Source organism: Oncorhynchus gorbuscha, unplaced genomic scaffold (assembly GCF_021184085.1).
Source record: "Oncorhynchus gorbuscha isolate QuinsamMale2020 ecotype Even-year unplaced genomic scaffold, OgorEven_v1.0 Un_scaffold_1445, whole genome shotgun sequence".
NCBI lineage: Eukaryota > Metazoa > Chordata > Actinopteri > Salmoniformes > Salmonidae > Oncorhynchus > Oncorhynchus gorbuscha.
In genome coordinates, this window is record NW_025746224.1 from 72201 (window position 1) to 93661 (window position 21461).

At 40.7% G+C, this 21461-nt stretch overlaps 1 pseudogene; it reads right to left on the reverse strand.

Moving 5' to 3' along the window:
* LOC124022833 overlaps positions 1-21461 on the reverse strand; it is a 63580-nt pseudogene that overhangs the window by 16577 nt on the left and 25542 nt on the right.

Sequence of the window (21461 nt, forward strand, 5' to 3'; positions counted from 1 at the left end):
TATACTATTACACTGGTATTATACTATTACACTGGTATTATACTATTACACTGGTATTATACTGGTATTATACTATTACACTGGTATTATACTATTACACTGGTATTACACTATTACACTGGTATTATACTATTACACTGGTATTACACTATTACACTGGTATTACACTATTACACTGGTATTATACTATTACACTGGTATTATACTATTACACTGGTATTATACTATTACACTGGTATTACACTGGTATTACACTATTACACTGGTATTATACTATTACACTGGTATTATACTATTACACTGGTATTATACTATTACACTGGTATTATACTATTACACTGGTATTACACTGGTATTATACTATTACACTGGTATTATACTATTACACTGGTATTATACTATTACACTGGTATTATACTATTACACTGGTATTTCACTATTACACTGGTATTACACTATTACACTGGTATTATACTATTACACTGGTATTTCACTATTACACTGGTATTACACTATTACACTGGTATTACACTATTACACTGGTATTATACTATTACACTGGTATTATACTATTACACTGGTATTACACTGGTATTACACTATTACACTGGTATTATACTATTACACTGGTATTATACTATTACACTGGTATTATACTATTACACTGGTATTATACTATTACACTGGTATTACACTATTACACTGGTATACTATTACACTGGTATTATACTATTACACTGGTATTATACTATTACACTGGTATTATACTATTACACTGGTATTATACTATTACACTGGTATTATACTATTACACTGGTATTACACTATTACACTGGTATTACACTATTACACTGGTATTATACTATTACACTGGTATTACACTATTACACTGGTATACTATTACACTGGTATTATACTATTACACTGGTATTACACTATTACACTGGTATTATACTATTACACTGGTATTATACTATTACACTGGTATTATACTATTACACTGGTATTACACTGGTATTATACTATTACACTGGTATTATACTATTACACTGGTATTATACTATTACACTGGTATTACACTGGTATTATACTATTACACTGGTATTATACTATTACACTGGTATTACACTATTACACTGGTATTATACTATTACACTGGTATTATACTATTACACTGGTATTACACTGGTATTATACTATTACACTGGTATTATACTATTACACTGGTATTATACTATTACACTGGTAGTACACTATTACACTGGTATTACACTATTACACTGGTATTACACTATTACACTGGTATTATACTATTACACTGGTATTATACTATTACACTGGTATTACACTGGTATTATACTATTACACTGGTATTACACTATTACACTGGTATTATACTATTACACTGGTATTATACTATTACACTGGTATTACACTATTACACGGGTATTATACTATTACACTGGTATTACACTGGTATTACACTATTACACTGGTATTATACTATTACACTGGTATTATACTATTACACTGGTATTATACTATTACACTGGTATTATACTATTACACTGGTATTATACTGGTATTATACTATTACACTGGTATTATACTATTACACTGGTATTATACTATTACACTGGTATTATACTATTACACTGGTATTACACTATTACACTGGTATTATACTATTACACTGGTATTATACTATTACACTGGTATTATACTATTACACTGGTATTACACTGGTATTACACTATTACACTGGTATTATACTATTACACTGTATTATACTATTACACTGGTATTATACTATTACACTGGTATTATACTATTACACTGGTATTACACTATTACACTGGTATTATACTATTACACTGGTATTATACTATTACACTGGTATTATACTATTACACTGGTATTATACTATTACACTGGTATTATACTATTACACTGGTATTACACTATTACACTGGTATTACACTATTACACTGGTATTATACTATTACACTGGTATTACACTATTACACTGGTATACTATTACACTGGTATTATACTATTACACTGGTATTACACTATTACACTGGTATTATACTATTACACTGGTATTATACTATTACACTGGTATTATACTATTACACTGGTATTACACTGGTATTATACTATTACACTGGTATTATACTATTACACTGGTATTATACTATTACACTGGTATTACACTGGTATTATACTATTACACTGGTATTATACTATTACACTGGTATTACACTATTACACTGGTATTATACTATTACACTGGTATTATACTATTACACTGGTATTACACTGGTATTATACTATTACACTGGTATTATACTATTACACTGGTATTATACTATTACACTGGTATTATACTATTACACTGGTAGTACACTATTACACTGGTATTACACTATTACACTGGTATTACACTATTACACTGGTATTATACTATTACACTGGTATTATACTATTACACTGGTATTACACTGGTATTATACTATTACACTGGTATTACACTATTACACTGGTATTATACTATTACACTGGTATTATACTATTACACTGGTATTACACTATTACACGGGTATTATACTATTACACTGGTATTACACTGGTATTACACTATTACACTGGTATTATACTATTACACTGGTATTATACTATTACACTGGTATTATACTATTACACTGGTATTATACTATTACACTGGTATTATACTGGTATTATACTATTACACTGGTATTATACTATTACACTGGTATTATACTATTACACTGGTATTATACTATTACACTGGTATTACACTATTACACTGGTATTACACTATTACACTGGTATTATACTATTACACTGGTATTATACTATTACACTGGTATTATACTATTACACTGGTATTATACTATTACACTGGTATTACACTATTACACTGGTATTATACTATTACACTGGTATTATACTATTACACTGGTATTATACTATTACACTGGTATTATACTATTACACTGGTATTATACTATTACACTGGTATTATACTATTACACTGGTATTATACTGGTATTATACTATTACACTGGTATTATACTATTACACTGGTATTATACTATTACACTGGTATTACACTGGTATTATACTATTACACTGGTATTATACTATTACACTGGTATTACACTGGTATTATACTATTACACTGGTATTATACTATTACACTGGTATTACACTGGTATTATACTATTACACTGGTATTATACTATTACACTGGTATTATACTATTACACTGGTATTATACTATTACACTGGTATTATACTATTACACTGGTATTACACTGGTATTATACTATTACACTGGTATTATACTATTACACTGGTATTACACTGGTATTATACTATTACACTGGTATTATACTATTACACTGGTATTATACTATTACACTGGTATTACACTATTACACTGGTATTATACTATTACACTGGTATTACACTATTACACTGGTATTACACTATTACACTGGTATTACACTATTACACTGGTATTATACTATTACACTGGTATTATACTATTACACTGGTATTATACTATTACACTGGTATTATACTATTACACTGGTATTATACCATTACACTGGTATTACACTATTACACTGGTATTATACTATTACACTGGTATTACACTATTACACTGGTATTATACTATTACACTGGTATTACACTATTACACTGGTATTATACTATTACACTGGTATTACACTATTACACTGGTATTACACTGGTATTATACTATTACACTGGTATTATACTATTACACTGGTATTACACTATTACATTGGTATTACACTGGTATTATACTATTACATTGGTATTACACTGGTATTACACTATTACATTGGTATTATACTATTACACTGGTATTATACTATTACACTGGTATTACACTATTACACTGGTATTATACTATTACACTGGTATTATACTATTACACTGGTATTATACTATTACACTGGTATTATACTATTACACTGGTATTATACTGGTATTATACTATTACACTGGTATTATACTATTACACTGGTATTACACTATTACACTGGTATTATACTATTACACTGGTATTACACTATTACACTGGTATTATACTATTACACTGGTATTATACTATTACACTGGTATTATACTATTACACTGGTATTATACTATTACACTGGTATTATTACACTGGTATTATACTATTACACTGGTATTATACTATTACACTGGTATTATACTATTACACTGGTATTATACTATTACACTGGTATTATACTATTACACTGGTATTATACTATTACACTGGTATTATACTGGTATTATACTATTACACTGGTATTATACTATTACACTGGTATTACACTATTACACTGGTATTATACTATTACACTGGTATTACACTATTACACTGGTATTATACTATTACACTGGTATTATACTATTACACTGGTATTATACTATTACACTGGTATTATACTGGTATTATACTATTACACTGGTATTATACTATTACACTGGTATTACACTATTACACTGGTATTATACTATTACACTGGTATTACACTATTACACTGGTATTATACTATTACACTGGTATTACACTATTACACTGGTATTATACTATTACACTGGTATTACACTATTACACTGGTATTACACTATTACATTGGTATTACACTATTACATTGGCATTGGTAAACCTGTTTGAACATCTTACCGGTCAGCTCCGTACACCCAGGCCACAGCGAATGTCTCAAAGACCACCACGATGATCAGGGGTAGGGTAGCAGAGTAGTCATCGAACATTGTCACAAAGTAGTTCCCAGAGCGCTGGGTAAACAAAAGTCCGATCACAAAGCCCAGGGAACAGCTGCACACTGAACCATAACAACAAAGAACACAGCTATTTAGTGACTCATTGAACCATAACAACAAAGAACACAGCTATTTAGTGACTCATTGAACCATAACAACAAAGAACACAGCTATTTAGTGACCTACTGAACCATAACGACAAAGAACACAGCTATTTAGTGACACACTGAACCATAACGACAAAGAACACGGCTATTTAGTGACACACTGAATCATAATGACAAAGAACACAGCTATTTAGTGACCTACTGAACCATAATGACAAAGAACACAGCTATTTAGTGACCTACTGAACCATAACGACAAAGAACACAGCTATTTAGTGACCTACTGAACCACAATGACAAAGAACACAGCTATTTAGTGACCTACTGAACCATAATGACAAAGAACACAGCTATTTAGTAACACACTGAACCATAATGACAAAGAACAGCTATTTAGTAACACACTGAACCATAATGACAAAGAACACAGCTATTTAGTAACACACTGAACCATAATGACAAAGAACACAGCTATTTAGTGACCTACTGAACCATAATGACAAAGAACACAGCTATTTAGTGACCTACTGAACCACAATGACAAAGAACAGCTATTTAGTAACACACTGAACCATAATGACAAAGAACACAGCTATTTAGTAACACACTGAACCATAATGACAAAGAACACAGCTATTTAGTGACACACTGAACCATAATGACAAAGAACAGTGACACGCAAAGAACAGTGACACGCAGACTAAATGTTTCAAAGACAGACAAAGAGCACAACTACAAACTAAAACTTGTTATATTTTTTGGTGTTTCAGTTTGTAGTTGTGCTCTTTGTCTGTCTTTGAAACATTTAGTTGAGTGTGTGCGCACGTGTGTATACGTGGGTGCATTTGTGGGTGCATTTGTGTATTGGGTCATTGGTGTGTGTGAACATGTCTGTATTACCTGTGAGCATGGTCCGGTGGCGTCCCAGCAGGCTGAAGTTGTCCATGAGGGGGTGAGGATCCCCTGCATGGTGCCGAACATGGTGCTCATGCCCAGGTTGAGCAGCATGAGGAAGAAGAGCGTGGACCAGAAGGGGCTGGCAGGGAACTGGGCCATGGCCTCTGTGAAGGCAATGAACGCCAGGCCCGTCCCTTCCACACCCTGGGGGTTAGAGAGAGAGGGACAAGAGGGACAAACACATTCATTTACGTGGAGTATGTTGATATTTGTAACTTGTATTCTATGTGGAGTATGTTGATATTTGTAACTTGTATTCTATATGGAGTATGTTGATATTTGCAACTTGTATTCTATTTGGAGTATGTTGATATTTGTAACTTGTATTCTATGTGGAGTATGTTGATATTTGTAACTTGTATTCTATGTGGAGTATGTTGATATTTGTAACTTGTATTCTATGTGGAGTATGTTGATATTTGTAACTTGTATTCTATGTGGAATATGATGATATTTGCAACCTGTATTCTATGTGGAGTATGTTGATATTTGCAACCTGTATTCTATGTGGAATATGATGATATTTGTAACCTGTATTCTATGTGGAGTATGTTGTTGATATTTGTAACCTGTATTCTATGTGGAGTATGTTGATATTTGTAACCTGTATTCTATGTGGAATATGATGATATTTGTAAACTGTATTCTATGTGGAGTATGTTGATATTTGTAACCTGTATTCTATGTGGAATATGATGATATTTGTAAACTGTATTCTATGTGGATTATGTTGATATTTGTAACCTGCCTTTCTCAACAACGTATTGAAATTAAGAGGGTTTGAGCGACATATGCGCTTGTAACGCCAGGGTAGTGGGTTCGATTCCCGGGACCACCCATACATAGAATGTATGCACACATGACTGTAAGTCGCTTTGGATAAAAGCGTCTGCTAAATGGCATATATTATTATTATTATTATATGGGTTAGAGAGGGGTTAGATATGGGTTAGCGATGGGTTAGAGAGGGGTAGGATATGGGTTAGAGAGGGGTTAGATATGGGTTAGAAATGGGTTAGAAATGGGTTAGAAATGGGTTAGAGAGGGGGGGTAAAATGTAATAGAGAAAGGGAGAGAACGAGGGAGGGAGGAAGGGAGGGGGGAGAGAACATGGGAGGGAGGGAGAGAATGAGTGAGGGAGAGAACGTGGGAATGAGGGAGGGAACGAAGGAGAGAACGAAGGAGGGAGAGAACACGGGAGGTGGGGAGAGAACACAGGAGGGAGAGAACACAGGAGGTAGGGAGAGAACACGGGAGGTAGGGAGAGAACACGGGAGGTAGGGAGAGAACACGGGAGGGGGAGGGAGAACACGGGAGGTAGGGAGAGAACACGGGAGGGAGGGAGGGAGAGAACACGGGAGGGAGGGGAGAGAACACGGGAGGGAGGGAGAGAACACGGGAGGTAGGGAGAGAACACGGGAGGTAGGGAGAGAACACGGGAGGTAGGGAGAGAACACGGGAGGTAGGGAGAGAACACGGGAGGTAGGGAGGAACACGGGAGGGGGGACACGGGAGGTAGGGAGAGAACACGGGAGGGAGGGAGAGAACGTGGGAACGAGGGAGGGAAACGAAGGAGAGAACGAAGGAGGGAGAGAATATGGGAGGTAGGGAGAGAACACGGGAGGGAGAGAACACGGGAGGTAGGGAAAGAACACGGGAGATAGGGAGAGAACACGGGAGGTAGGGAGAGAACACGGGAGGGAGGGAGAGAACACGGGAGGGAGAGAACACGGGAGGGAGAGAACACGGGAGGTGGGGGACATGGGAGGTAGGGAGAGAACACGGGAGGGAAGGAGAGAACACGGGAGGTAGGGAAAGAACACGGGAGGGAGTGAGAGAACACGGGAGGTAGGGAGATAACGAGGGAGGGAGAGAGAGGATGAGTGAGGGGGGGCAAGGTGTTAACAGGAGGTTGTAAGGGGTGAAGAAAGAGAGGGAATACAAGGTAGGGGAAACAGTTAGAGCCAGGTAAAGACAGTTAGAGCCAGGTAAAGACAGTTAGAGCCAGGTAAAGACAGTTAGAGCCAGGTAAAGACAGTTAGAGCCAGGTAAAGACAGTTAGAGTCAGGTAAAGACAGTTAGAGCCACGTAAAGACAGTTAGAGCCAGGTAAAGACAGTTAGAGCCAGGTAAAGACAGTTAGAGCCACGTAAAGACAGTTAGAGCCACGTAAAGACAGTTAGAGCCAGGTAAAGACAGTTAGAGCCAGGTAAAGACAGTTAGAGCCAGGTAAAGACAGTTAGAGCCAGGTAAAGACAGTTAGAGCCACGTAAAGACAGTTAGAGCCAGGTAAAGACAGTTAGAGCCAGGTAAAGACAGTTAGAGCCAGGTAAAGACAGGTAGAGCCAGGTAAAGACAGTTAGAGCCACGTAAAGACAGTTAGAGCCACGTAAAGACAGCTCCTTATAAATAACTTTGTGCCTACATTACAAAGGACTCCTTTCTCCATTATTTCTGAAAATAGGATTTGAACCACAAGCCCCCTAAAACCTAATCTAACCCTCACCTTGCTCATCTCCTCATCCAGGTCACAGTCGGTGATGTTTGTCCCCACCTGGGAGCCGTAGTGATGGTACCACTCTCTGTAGTCAGGTATGGTGACGGAGGCAGGATCAGACATGTTGAACCATGGCCACCAGTGATGGTTGCTTCCATGTGTGGCCATGTCATTTAACAGGCCCAGATTTCTGAAGGGTAGGAGGTGACGTTGTCCGAGCTTAGAATTATAAGGTTCCTTCTGTAAAAAGTTGATTCTGAGGTAATTGGCTTGAAAGTTACCAACCCTTATTGTTTTGAATGGTGTGAGAAATTTCTAGCTCATATCCTTATTCACTTAACAACATGAATTGGGGGTTATTTAGAGTACTATATAGGTAGAGAACATTGAACAGAACAAGAAAATGTCCAGAACTCAATTTGGTCAAAATTGCAGATAGAACATGATAATTCCAAGCTCTCAATATCGAAATTCCCTTCGGTACATCGCTAATACTTCATTTGAAGGTATGCTTACACTCGGAGAAAAAAAGGTTCAGAAAAGGTTAGTCAGATGGACCCATAGGAGGACCATTATGGTTCCAGGTAGAACCCTTTTTGGTTCCATGTAGAACCCTTTTTGGTTCCATGTAGAAACTGGAACCAAAAGGGTTCTACCTGCAACCAACAATAGTTCTTCAAAGGGTTCTCCTATGTGGACAGTTGAAGAACCCTTTAAGGTTCTAGATAGCACCTTTCTTTCTAAGAGTGTACATATAGACATGTCTTGGATGTGTTTCCATAATATTGACATGCTTTATAAAGGGATAGTTCATCCGAAGTAACAAAATGACATTTCTCACTCACTCACTCACTCACTCACTCACTCACTCACTCACTCACTCACTCACCACTCACTCACTCACTCACCACTCACTCACTCACTCACCACTCCCACTCACTCACTCACTCACTCACTCACTCACTCACTCACTCACTCACTCACTCACTGTTAAAGGAATTTTTTATCAATGATGACTAATTATGTATACATTTCAATCAGGACTGACTAATCAGAATACAATTATGTTACTGTATATGTACTAATCAGAATACTATTATGTTACTGTATATGTATGAATTGTATTTTTAATCTTAGTACTGAATATAATGTGTGCAATGAATACAATGACTGTCTGTACCATGGTAGAAATGAATGAACTCATAGCCAGACTGGCTAGAAGGCTTATCTACACCAGCTGTCCTAAGCTCAGTCATATATCATCTTAATGGGGAAGACGATGTGAGAAACATACAGCCTTTGTATTAGAGCGGAGATGGCACGGGTGGGTACTGAAACTAATGACGTCATTTTAAGTTTATAACCTGTGGTAAAATGTGTAAGGAGCAGTACTCTCGTGAATAAAGGCTGCTGTTTGACTTTAAGACTGGGCTCTGTCCATTTTTATACTAATAAGGGTCATACATATCCATTTTGAATTGACAGAGTGTTTAATTTTAATTGGGTGTTAAAACATAGAGGAATTCCTACAACACTCACTCACTCACTCACAAACACACACCCACAATCCCCCCCTTGACTCCACACTTACTGGGTGATGCAGTTCAGGACAATGTTCTTGGCCCTGAAGCCCAGCACTACGAACACCACCAGTGATGCGAGCACTGAGGTCATGAAGTTGATGCAAGAGACCATGAGCGCGTCACGGTGACAGTTGTTGTGGATGGGGTTGTAGGAAGAGTAGGCAATCACAGAGCCGTAGCCCAGGCCCAGGGCAAAGAACACCTGTGTGGCTGCCTGCCGCCACACCTGCACCTCAGCCCAAATTTCTATCTGAGACAGAGAGAGAGAGAGAGAGAGAGAGAGAGAGAGAGAGAGAGAGAGAGAGAGAGAGAGAGAGAGACAAAAGAAGGAGAGAGAGAGAGAGAAGAGAGAGAAGAGCAAAAGGGAGAGAGAAGAAAGAGAGAGAGAGAGAGAGAGAGAGAGAGAGAGAGCAAGAGAAGAAAGAGAGAGAGAGAGAGAGAGAGAGAGAGAGAGAGAGAGAGAGAGAGAGAGAGAGAGAGAGAGAGAGAGAGAGAGAGAGAGAGAGAGAGAGAGAGACAAAAGGGAGAGAGAGAGAGAGAAAGAAGAAAGCAAGAGAAGAAAGAGAGAAGAGAGAGGAGAGAGAGAGAGAGAGAGAGAGAGAGAGAGAGAGAGAGAGAGAGAGAGAGAGAGAGAGAGAGAGAGAGAGAGAGAGAGAGAGAGAGAGACAGCATAAGACTAAATTCTATTCTATTTATAAGCTGTCAATTCAGGAAGTGAATAGAAATTCATGTTTTTTTTATTCTTGTTTTTAAGCATCTTTGTACATCTTTGAGACTCTACTTGTAATTAAAAGTGCAAAATCAATTAAATATATTATAGTTATATTAGTACTTACTTTAGGGTAGAACATGTAGGCGATTCCCTCCATGGCTCCGTCCAGCATCAAGCCTCTGACGAGGAAGATGAGCAGCACAGCATAGGGGAAGACTGAGGAGAAATACATCACCTAAGGAGAATTACAATACAATTAGGAACCATCACTTCTTTTAATGGAGATTGTAAAATATGTCTATGGATTTAGGAGAGGTTGCATTTCTCCAGCCCCATTCCTCAACAACACCTGACTTCACAACAACATGACAGTGCTTGGAAGTAGGCATAATGGCAGGCTGTACAATTTCTCCTCTGGCCTTCACTATGGCCATGGAAGTCATCATCAGGGCATCGAGATGGGTGGTCGGCGGTGAAAGAACTAAGGAAGGGATCCATCTCCCACCTACTTGCAAAACTGCAGGATAACATCAAGTGAGCCCGGATGAAAATCAAGCCAAGCAAATCTCGAAGCATCTCCATAGTTAAGGGACAGCTTAAAGATGTGAGCTTCTGCATTGGAGATGACCCGATACCAACCGTGTCTGAGCAACCCATCAAGAGCCTGGGTAGATGGTACAACGAAAGCCTCCGGGATAAAGATCAAGTGCAGCAAGTAAGGCAGGACATCGCCGACAGTCTTGAGAACATCAACAAGGCCCTACTGCCTGGGAGGCTCAAGCATTGGTGCCTACAGTTTGGACTTCTCCCCGGGTAATGTGGCCACTCACCGTCTATGAGGTCCCAATAACAACAGTGGAGAAGATGGAGCGAACCATTACCTCATACGTGAAGAAATGGCTGGGTGTCCCACGATGCCTGAGTAACATCGGCCTCTATGGCAAAGGGGTCCTTGAACTACCTCTTACAAGTCTAACGGAGGAGTACAAGTGCTCTAAAGTAAGACTTCAGATGACATTGAAGGACTCCAAAGACCAGACCATTAGCAAGGCTGCACCTCCCCTACAAACTGGACGGAAATGGACATCATCCAAGGCTGTGCAGCAAGCAACATCAGCCCTGAGACACCAAGACATTGTGGGGAATATCCAGCATGGAAGAGGAGGCTTTGGCCTGGCAGCAAGCAAACCAACGTTCCATAAGGCAACAACATCTGAACGCAGGAAGCTGGTGGTCGAGGAGGTGCGCAGACAGGAGGAGACTGCAAGAAGTGCAAAGGCTGTCTCTCTTGCTAAACAAGGGCAATGGACGCGGTGGGAAGGTCTGGAGAGGAGAAAGATCAACTGGAGTGAGCTTTGGCAAATGGAGGCAAGCAACATCAGCTTCATCATAAGAGCTGTTTATGATGTGCTTCCATCACCAAAACATCTACATCAATGGTATGGCGAGGACTCGACCTGCCCCCTCTGCCCAGCTCCAGCGACTCTCAGGCATATAATGACAGGTTGCAAGACCAGCCTCTCACAAGGCCGCTACACCTGGAGGCACAATCAGGTCCTCAAGAGCCTGGCTGCAGCACTTGAGACCAAGAGGAGTGCAACCAATTCATTACCTCCAAAAACAAGCAATCCCGTCAAAACAACAACATTCATCCGGGAGGGACAGAAAAGGCCCAAGTATCCTCCTACAAAGCCAGAAACTGGACACCTAGCCATGGCCCGGGACTGGAAGATGCTTGTCGATATTGGCCAGCAACTCATTTTTCCACGTGCATGGGACACAAGCTAAGGCTTGATCACCCTTTAGCTGGCCACCTTTGATGAGGGTGTTTAGTGATTAAAGGCCGAAACACCCACTGATTCGAAGGCACACTACTGAGGATGTGTCCCAAAAATTGACATCTTACCCCAGTCTAAGAAATAAACCTCCCATGCCACTCTGTCAACATCACGGCAAATCTCATGCGAGTGCATTCCATCTATTGGCACAATGGACAGTTTTTAACATCTCGTCCCGTGTTTTATGATTCTACATTCTCTTTTAAAAACTATATATGAAAAAAAAAACATTTAACAAGACAAGGTCAACGAAGGAGGACATTAACATTAACATTAAACAATTTAAAAGTAACATTTGCCAAAAACAGAATTCAGCCACTTTCCTTCACAGCTAGCGTGTTAACTACTAGCCTACCATAATCATGGTTAGTGGTTGCCAGCGGCGACATTACTGAGGGTCAAGGCAGGTGGTGACCCGTTATACTGTTTGCAACATGTTATATGTTGTGAAAAAGATGAACTGAGAGCGTCCTTACCTTGGCAGATGACTTGATGCCTTTGATCATGGCTAGACAGACGATGGCCCAGGCAGCCATCAGACAGCCAGTCATGATGGGGTTAAACTCACCAGACTCATCGATGGAGTCTGTGATGTCTAGAGCCTTCCGGAACCAGAAGTATGAGGTTGGGGAGCTACCTAAGCATTCCTTTACTGACAGACAGAGAGAGCGAGAGACAGAGAGAGAAGGAGGGAGAGGAAGTGAGAGAGAGAGGGGAGTGAGAGAGAGTGAGTGAGAGAGAGAGATTTATAGTTTACATACACAAACCCTGCTCTTGTAGAATACAATGTGTCCATTACACATCTAAACACAAATAAGGAGAAGCATGATATGAACCACACACACACACACACACACACACACACACACACACACACACACACACACACACACACACACACACACACACACACACACACACACACACACACACACACACACACACACACACACACACACACACACACACACACACACACACACACACACACACAGCTCGTGAATACCAGTGTTATTGGTGGTCATGTTGATGGGACACTGCTCCCAAGGTAGAGGATACTGGAAGGAGTTGCCCATGTAGAAGAGACTCCATGCGATGATGACATTGTAGTAGAGAGCCACAAAGAAACACACCTGAGGAAGGAAGACAGGGTTAATACAGTATTTAACATGCTAGCTGCACCTGAGGAAGGAAGACAGGGTTAATACAGTATTTAACATGCTAGCTGCACCTGAGGAAGGAAGACAAGGTTAATACAGTATTTAACATGCTAGCTGCACATGAGGAAGGAAGACAGGGTTAATGCAGTATTTAACATGCTAGCTGCACCTGAGGAAGGAAGACAGGGTTAATACAGTATTTAACATGCTAGCTGCACCTGAGGAAGGAAGACAGGGTTAATACAGTATTTAACATGCTAGCTGCACCCGAGGAAGGAAGACAGGGTTAATGCAGTATTTCACATGCTAGCTGCACCTGAGGAAGGAAGACAGGGTTAATACAGTATTTAACATGCTAGCTGCACCTGAGGAAGGAAGACAGGGTTAATACAGTATTTAACATGCTAGCTGCACCTGAGGAAGGAAGACAGGGTTCATGCAGTATTTAACATGCTAGCTGCACCTGAGGAAGGAAGACAGGGTTCATGCAGTATTTAACATGCTAGCTGCACCTGAGGAAGGAAGACAGGGTTCATGCAGTATTTAACATGCTAGCTGCACCTGAGGAAGGAAGACAGGGTTCACGCAGTATTTAACATGCTAGCTGCACCTGAGGAAGGAAGACAGGGTTCATGCAGTATTTAACATGCTAGCTGCACCTGAGGAAGGAAGACAGGGTTCATGCAGTATTTAACATGCTAGCTGCACCTGAGGAAGGAAGACAGGGTTCATGCAGTATTTAACATGCTAGCTGCACCTGAGGAAGGAAGACAGGGTTCATGCAGTATTTAACATGCTAGCTGCACCTGAGGAAGACAGGGTTAATATAGTATTTAACATGCTAGCTGCACCTGAGGAAGGAAGACAGGGTTAATACAGTATTTAACATGCTAGCTGCACATGAGGAAGGAAGACAGGGTTAATGCAGTATTTAACATGCTAGCTGCACCTGAGGAAGGAAGACAGGGTTAATACAGTATTTAACATGCTAGCTGCACCTGAGGAAGGAAGACAGGGTTAATACAGTATTTAACATGCTAGCTGCACCTGAGGAAGGAAGACAGGGTTAATACAGTATTTAACATGCTAGCTGCACCTGAGGAAGGAAGACAGGGTTAATGCAGTATTTAACATGCTAGCTGCACCTGAGGAAGGAAGACAGGGTTAATACAGTATTTAACATGCTAGCTGCACCTGAGGAAGGAAGACAGGGTTAATACAGTATTTAACATGCTAGCTGCACCTGAGGAAGGAAGACAGGGTTAATGCAGTATTTAACATGCTAGCTGCACCTGAGGAAGGAATACAGGGTTAATACAGTATTTAACATGCTAGCTGCACCTGAGGAAGGAAGACAGGGTTAATACAGTATTTAACATGCTAGCTGCACCTGAGGAAGGAAGACAGGGTTAAAGCAGTATTTAACATGCTAGCTGCACCTGTAGACTTCCAGTCAAATCAAATCAAATCAAACGTTATTTGTCACATGCGTCAAATACAACCGTGAAATGCTGACTTACAAGCCCTTAACCAACAGTGTAGACCTCACAGTGAAATGCTGACTTATAAGCCCTTAACCAACAGTGTAGACCTCACAGTGAAATGCTTACTTACAAGCCCTTAACCAACAGTGTAGACCTCACAGTGAAATGCTTACTTACAAGCCCTTAACCAACAGTGTAGACCTCACAGTGAAATGCTGACTTACAAGCCCTTAACCAACAGTGTAGACCTCACAGTGAAATGCTGCCTTACAAGCCCTTAATCAACAGTGTAGACCTCACAGTGAAATGCTGACTTACAAGCCCTTAATCAACAGTGTAGACCTCACAGTGAAATGCTTACTTACAAGCCCTTAACCAACAGTGTAGACCTCACAGTGAAATGCTGACTTACAAGCCCTTAACCAACAGTGTAGACCTCACAATGAAATGCTGACTTACAAGCCCTTAATCAACAGTGTAGACCTCACAGTGAAATGCTGACTTACAAGCCCTTAATCAACAGTGTAGACCTCACAGTGAAATGCTGACTTACAAGCCCTTAACCAACAGTGTAGACCTCACAGTGAAATGCTGACTTACAAGCCCTTAACCAACAGTGTAGACCTCACAATGAAATGCTGACTTACAAGCCCTTAATCAACAGTGTAGACCTCACAGTGAAATGCTGACTTACAAGCCCTTAATCAACAGTGTAGACCTCACAGTGAAATGCTGACTTACAAGCCCTTAATCAACAGTGTAGACCTCACAGTGAAATGCTGACTTACAAGCCCTTAATCAACAGTGTAGACCTCACAGTGAAATGCTGACTTACAAGCCCTTAATCAACAGTGTAGACCTCACAGTGAAATGCTGACTTACAAGCCCTTAATCAACAGTGTAGACCTCACAGTGAAATGCTTACTTACAAGCCCTTAACCAACAGTGTAGACCTCACAGTGAAATGCATACTTACAAGCCCTTAACCAACAGTGTAGACCTTACAGTGAAATGCTGACTTACAAGCCCTTAATCAACAGTGTAGACCTCACAGTGAAATGCTTACTTACAAGCCCTTAATCAACAGTGTAGACCTCACAGTGAAATGCTTACTTACAAGCCCTTAATCAACAGTGTAGACCTCACAGTGAAATGCTGACTTATAAGCCCTTAACCAACAGTGTAGACCTCACAGTGAAATGCTGACTTACAAGCCCTTAACCAACAGTGTAGACCTCACAGTGAAATGCTTACTTACAAGCCCTTAATCAACAGTGTAGACCTCACAGTGAAATGCTTACATACAAGCCCTTAATCAACAGTGTAGACCTCACAGTGAAATGCTGACTTACAAGCCCTTAACCAACAGTGTAGACCTCACAGTGAAATGCTGACTTACAAGTCCTTAACCAACAGTGTAGACCTCACAGTGAAATGCTGACTTACAAGCCCTTAACCAACAGTGTAGACCTCACAGTGAAATGCTGACTTACAAGCCCTTAACCAACAGTGTAGACCTCACAGTGAAATGCTGACTTACAAGCCCTTAACCAACAGTGTAGAACTCACAGTGAAATGCTGACTTACAAGCCCTTAATCAACAGTGTAGACCTCACAGTGAAATGCTGACTTACAAGCCCTTAATCAACAGTGTAGACCTCACAGTGAAATGCTGACTTACAAGCCCTTAACCAACAGTGTAGACCTCACAGTGAAATGCATACTTACAAGCCCTTAACCAACAGTGTAGACCTTACAGTGAAATGCTGACTTACAAGCCCTTAATCAACAGTGTAGACCTCACAGTGAAATGCTGACTTACAAGCCCTTAATCAACAGTGTAGACCTCACAGTGAAATGCTGACTTACAAGCCCTTAACCAACAGTGTAGACCTCACAGTGAAATGCTGACTTACAAGCCCTTAACCAACAGTGTAGACCTCACAGTGAAATGCTTACTTACAAGCCCTTAATCAACAGACCTCACAGTGAAATGTACAAGCCCTTAACCAACAGTGTAGACCTCACAGTGAAATGCTGACTTACAAGCCCTTAACCAACAGTGTAGACCTCACAGTGAAATGCTGACTTACAAGCCCTTAACCAACAGTGTAGACCTCACAGTGAAATGCTGACTTACAAGCCCTTAACCAACAGTGTAGACCTCACAGTGAAATGCTGACTTACAAGCCCTTAATCAACAGTGTAGACCTCACAGTGAAATGCTGACTTACAAGCCCTTAACCAACAGTGTAGACCTCACAGTGAAATGCTGACTTACAAGCCCTTAATCAACAGTGTAGACCTCACAGTGAAATGCTGACTTACAAGCCCTTAACCAACAGTGTAGACCTCACAGTGAAATGCTTACTTACAAGCCCTTAATCAACAGTAGACCTAGAAATGCTGACTTACAAGCCCTTAACAACAGTGAAATGCTGACTTACAAGCCCTTAATCAACAGTGTAGACCTCACAGTGAAATGCTGACTTACAAGCCCTTAATCAACAGTGTAGACCTCACAGTGAAATGCTGACTTACAAGCCCTTAACCAACAGTGTAGACCTCACAGTGAAATGCTGACTTACAAGCCCTTAACCAACAGTGTAGACCTCACAGTGAAATGCTGACTTACAAGCCCTTAACCAACAGTGTAGACCTCACAGTGAAATGCTGACTTACAAGCCCTTAACCAACAGTGTAGACCTCACAGTGAAATGCTGACTTACAAGCCCTTAATCAACAGTGTAGACCTCACAGTGAAATGCTGACTTACAAGCCCTTAACCAACAGTGTAGACCTCACAGTGAAATGCTTACTTACAAGCCCTTAACCAACAGTGTAGACCTCACAGTGAAATGCTGACTTACAAGCCCTTAATCAACAGTGTAGACCTCACAGTGAAATGCTGACTTACAAGCCCTTAACCAACAGTGTAGACCTCACAGTGAAATGCTGACTTACAAGCCCTTAACCAACAGTGTAGACCTCACAGTGAAATGCTGACTTACAAGCCCTTAACCAACAGTGTAGACCTCACAGTGAAATGCTGACTTACAAGCCCTTAATCAACAGTGTAGACCTCACAGTGAAATGCTGACTTACAAGCCCTTAATCAACAGTGTAGACCTCACAGTGAAATGCTGACTTACAAGCCCTTAATCAACAGTGTAGACCTCACAGTGAAATGCTGACTTACAAGCCCTTAACCAACAGTGTAGACCTCACAGTGAAATGCTTACTTACAAGCCCTTAATCAACAGTGTAGACCTCACAGTGAAATGCTGACTTACAAGCCCTTAACCAACAGTGTAGACCTCACAGTGAAATGCTGACTTACAAGCCCTTAACCAACAGTGTAGACCTCACAGTGAAATGCTGACTTACAAGCCCTTAACCAACAGTGTAGACCTCACAGTGAAATGCTGACTTACAAGCCCTTAACCAACAGTGTAGACCTCACAGTGAAATGCTGACTTACAAGCCCTTAACCAACAGTGTAGACCTCACAGTGAAATGCTGACTTACAAGCCCTTAACCAACAGTGTAGACCTCACAGTGAAATGCTGACTTACAAGCCCTTAACCAACAGTGTAGACCTCACAGTGAAATGCTGACTTACAAGCCCTTAACCAACAGTGTAGACCTCACAGTGAAATGCTGACTTACAAGCCCTTAACCAACAGTGTAGACCTCACAGTGAAATGCTGACTTACAAGCCCTTAACCAACAGTGTAGACCTCACAGTGAAATGCTTACTTACAAGCCCTTAACCAACAGTGTAGACCTCACAGTGAAATGCTGACTTACAAGCCCTTAACCAACAGTGTAGACCTCACAGTGAAATGCTTACTTACAAGCCCTTAATCAACAGTGTAGACCTCACAGTGAAATGCTGACTTACAAGCCCTTAACCAACAGTGTAGACCTCACAGTGAAATGCTGACTTACAAGCCCTTAACCAACAGTGTAGACCTCACAGTGAAATGCTGACTTACAAGCCCGTAACCAACAGTGTAGACCTCACAGTGAAATGCTGACTGACAAGCCCTTAACCAACAGTGTAGACCTCACAGTGAAATGCTGACTGACAAGCCCTTAACCAACAGTGTAGACCTCACAGTGAAATGCTTACTTACAAGCCCTTAACCAACAGTGTAGACCTCACAGTGAAATGCTTACTTACAAGCCCTTAATCAACAGTGTAGACCTCACAGTGAAATGCTGACTTACAAGCCCTTAACCAACAGTGTAGACCTCACAGTGAAATGCTTACTTACAAGCCCTTAATCAACAGTGTAGACCTCACAGTGAAATGCTTACATACAAGCCCTTAATCAACAGTGTAGACCTCACAGTGAAATGCTGACTTACAAGCCCTTAACCAACAGTGTAGACCTCACAGTGAAATGCTGACTTACAAGCCCTTAACCAACAGTGTAGACCTCACAGTGAAATGCTGACTTACAAGCCCTTAACCAACAGTGTAGACCTCACAGTGAAATGCTGACTTACAAGCCCTTAATCAACAGTGTAGACCTCACAGTGAAATGCTGACTTACAAGCCCTTAATCAACAGTGTAGACCTCACAGTGAAATGCTTACATACAAGCCCTTAATCAACAGTGTAGACCTCACAGTGAAATGCTGACTTACAAGCCCTTAACCAACAGTGTAGACCTCACAGTGAAATGCTGACTTACAAGCCCTTAACCAACAGTGTAGACCTCACAGTGAAATGCTGACTTACAAGCCCTTAACCAACAGTGTAGACCTCACAGTGAAATGCTGACTTACAAGCCCTTAATCAACAGTGTAGACCTCACAGTGAAATGCTGACTTACAAGCCCTTAATCAACAGTGTAGACCTCACAGTGAAATGCTGACTTACAAGCCCTTAATCAACAGTGTAGACCTCACAGTGAAATGCTGACTTACAAGCCCTTAACCAACAGTGTAGACCTCACAGTGAAATGCTTACTTACAAGCCCTTAATCAACAGTGTAGACCTCACAGTGAAATGCTGACTTACAAGCCCTTAATCAACAGTGTAGACCTCACAGTGAAATGCTGACTTACAAGCCCTTAATCAACAGTGTAGACCTCACAGTGAAATGCTGACTTACAAGCCCTTAACCAACAGTGTAGACCTCACAGTGAAATGCTTACTTACAAGCCCTTAATCAACAGTGTAGACCTCACAGTGAAATGCTGACTTACAAGCCCTTAACCAACAGTGTAGACCTCACAGTGAAATGCTTACTTACAAGCCCTTAATCAACAGTGTAGACCTCACAGTGAAATGCTGACTTACAAGCCCTTAACCAACAGTGTAGACCTCACAGTGAAATGCTGACTTACAAGCCCTTAACCAACAGTGTAGACCTCACAGTGAAATGCTGACTTACAAGCCCTTAACCAACAGTGTAGACCTCACAGTGAAATGCTGACTTACAAGCCCTTAACCAACAGTGTAGACCTCACAGTGAAATGCTGACTTACAAGCCCTTAACCAACAGTGTAGACCTCACAGTGAAATGCTGACTTACAAGCCCTTAATCAACAGTGTAGACCTCACAGTGAAATGCTGACTTACAAGCCCTTAACCAACAGTGTAGACCTCACAGTGAAATGCTGACTTACAAGCCCTTAACCAACAGTGTAGACCTCACAGTGAAATGCTGACTTACAAGCCCTTAACCAACAGTGTAGACCTCACAGTGAAATGCTGACTTACAAGCCCGTAACCAACAGTGTAGACCTCACAGTGAAATGCTGACTGACAAGCCCTTAACCAACAGTGTAGACCTCACAGTGAAATGCTGACTGACAAGCCCTTAACCAACAGTGTAGACCTCACAGTGAAATGCTTACTTACAAGCCCTTAACCAACAGTGTAGACCTCACAGTGAAATGCTTACTTACAAGCCCTTAACCAACAGTGTAGACCTCACAGTGAAATGCTTACTTACAAGCCCTTAATCAACAGTGTAGACCTCACAGTGAAATGCTGACTTACAAGCCCTTAACCAACAGTGTAGACCTCACAGTGAAATGCTGACTTACAAGCCCTTAACCAACAGTGTAGACCTCACAGTGAAATGCTGACTTACAAGCCCTTAACCAACAGTGTAGACCTCACAGTGAAATGCTGACTTACAAGCCCTTAACCAACAGTGTAGACCTCACAGTGAAATGCTGACTGACAAGCCCTTAACCAACAGTGTAGACCTCACAGTGAAATGCTTACTTACAAGCCCTTAACCAACA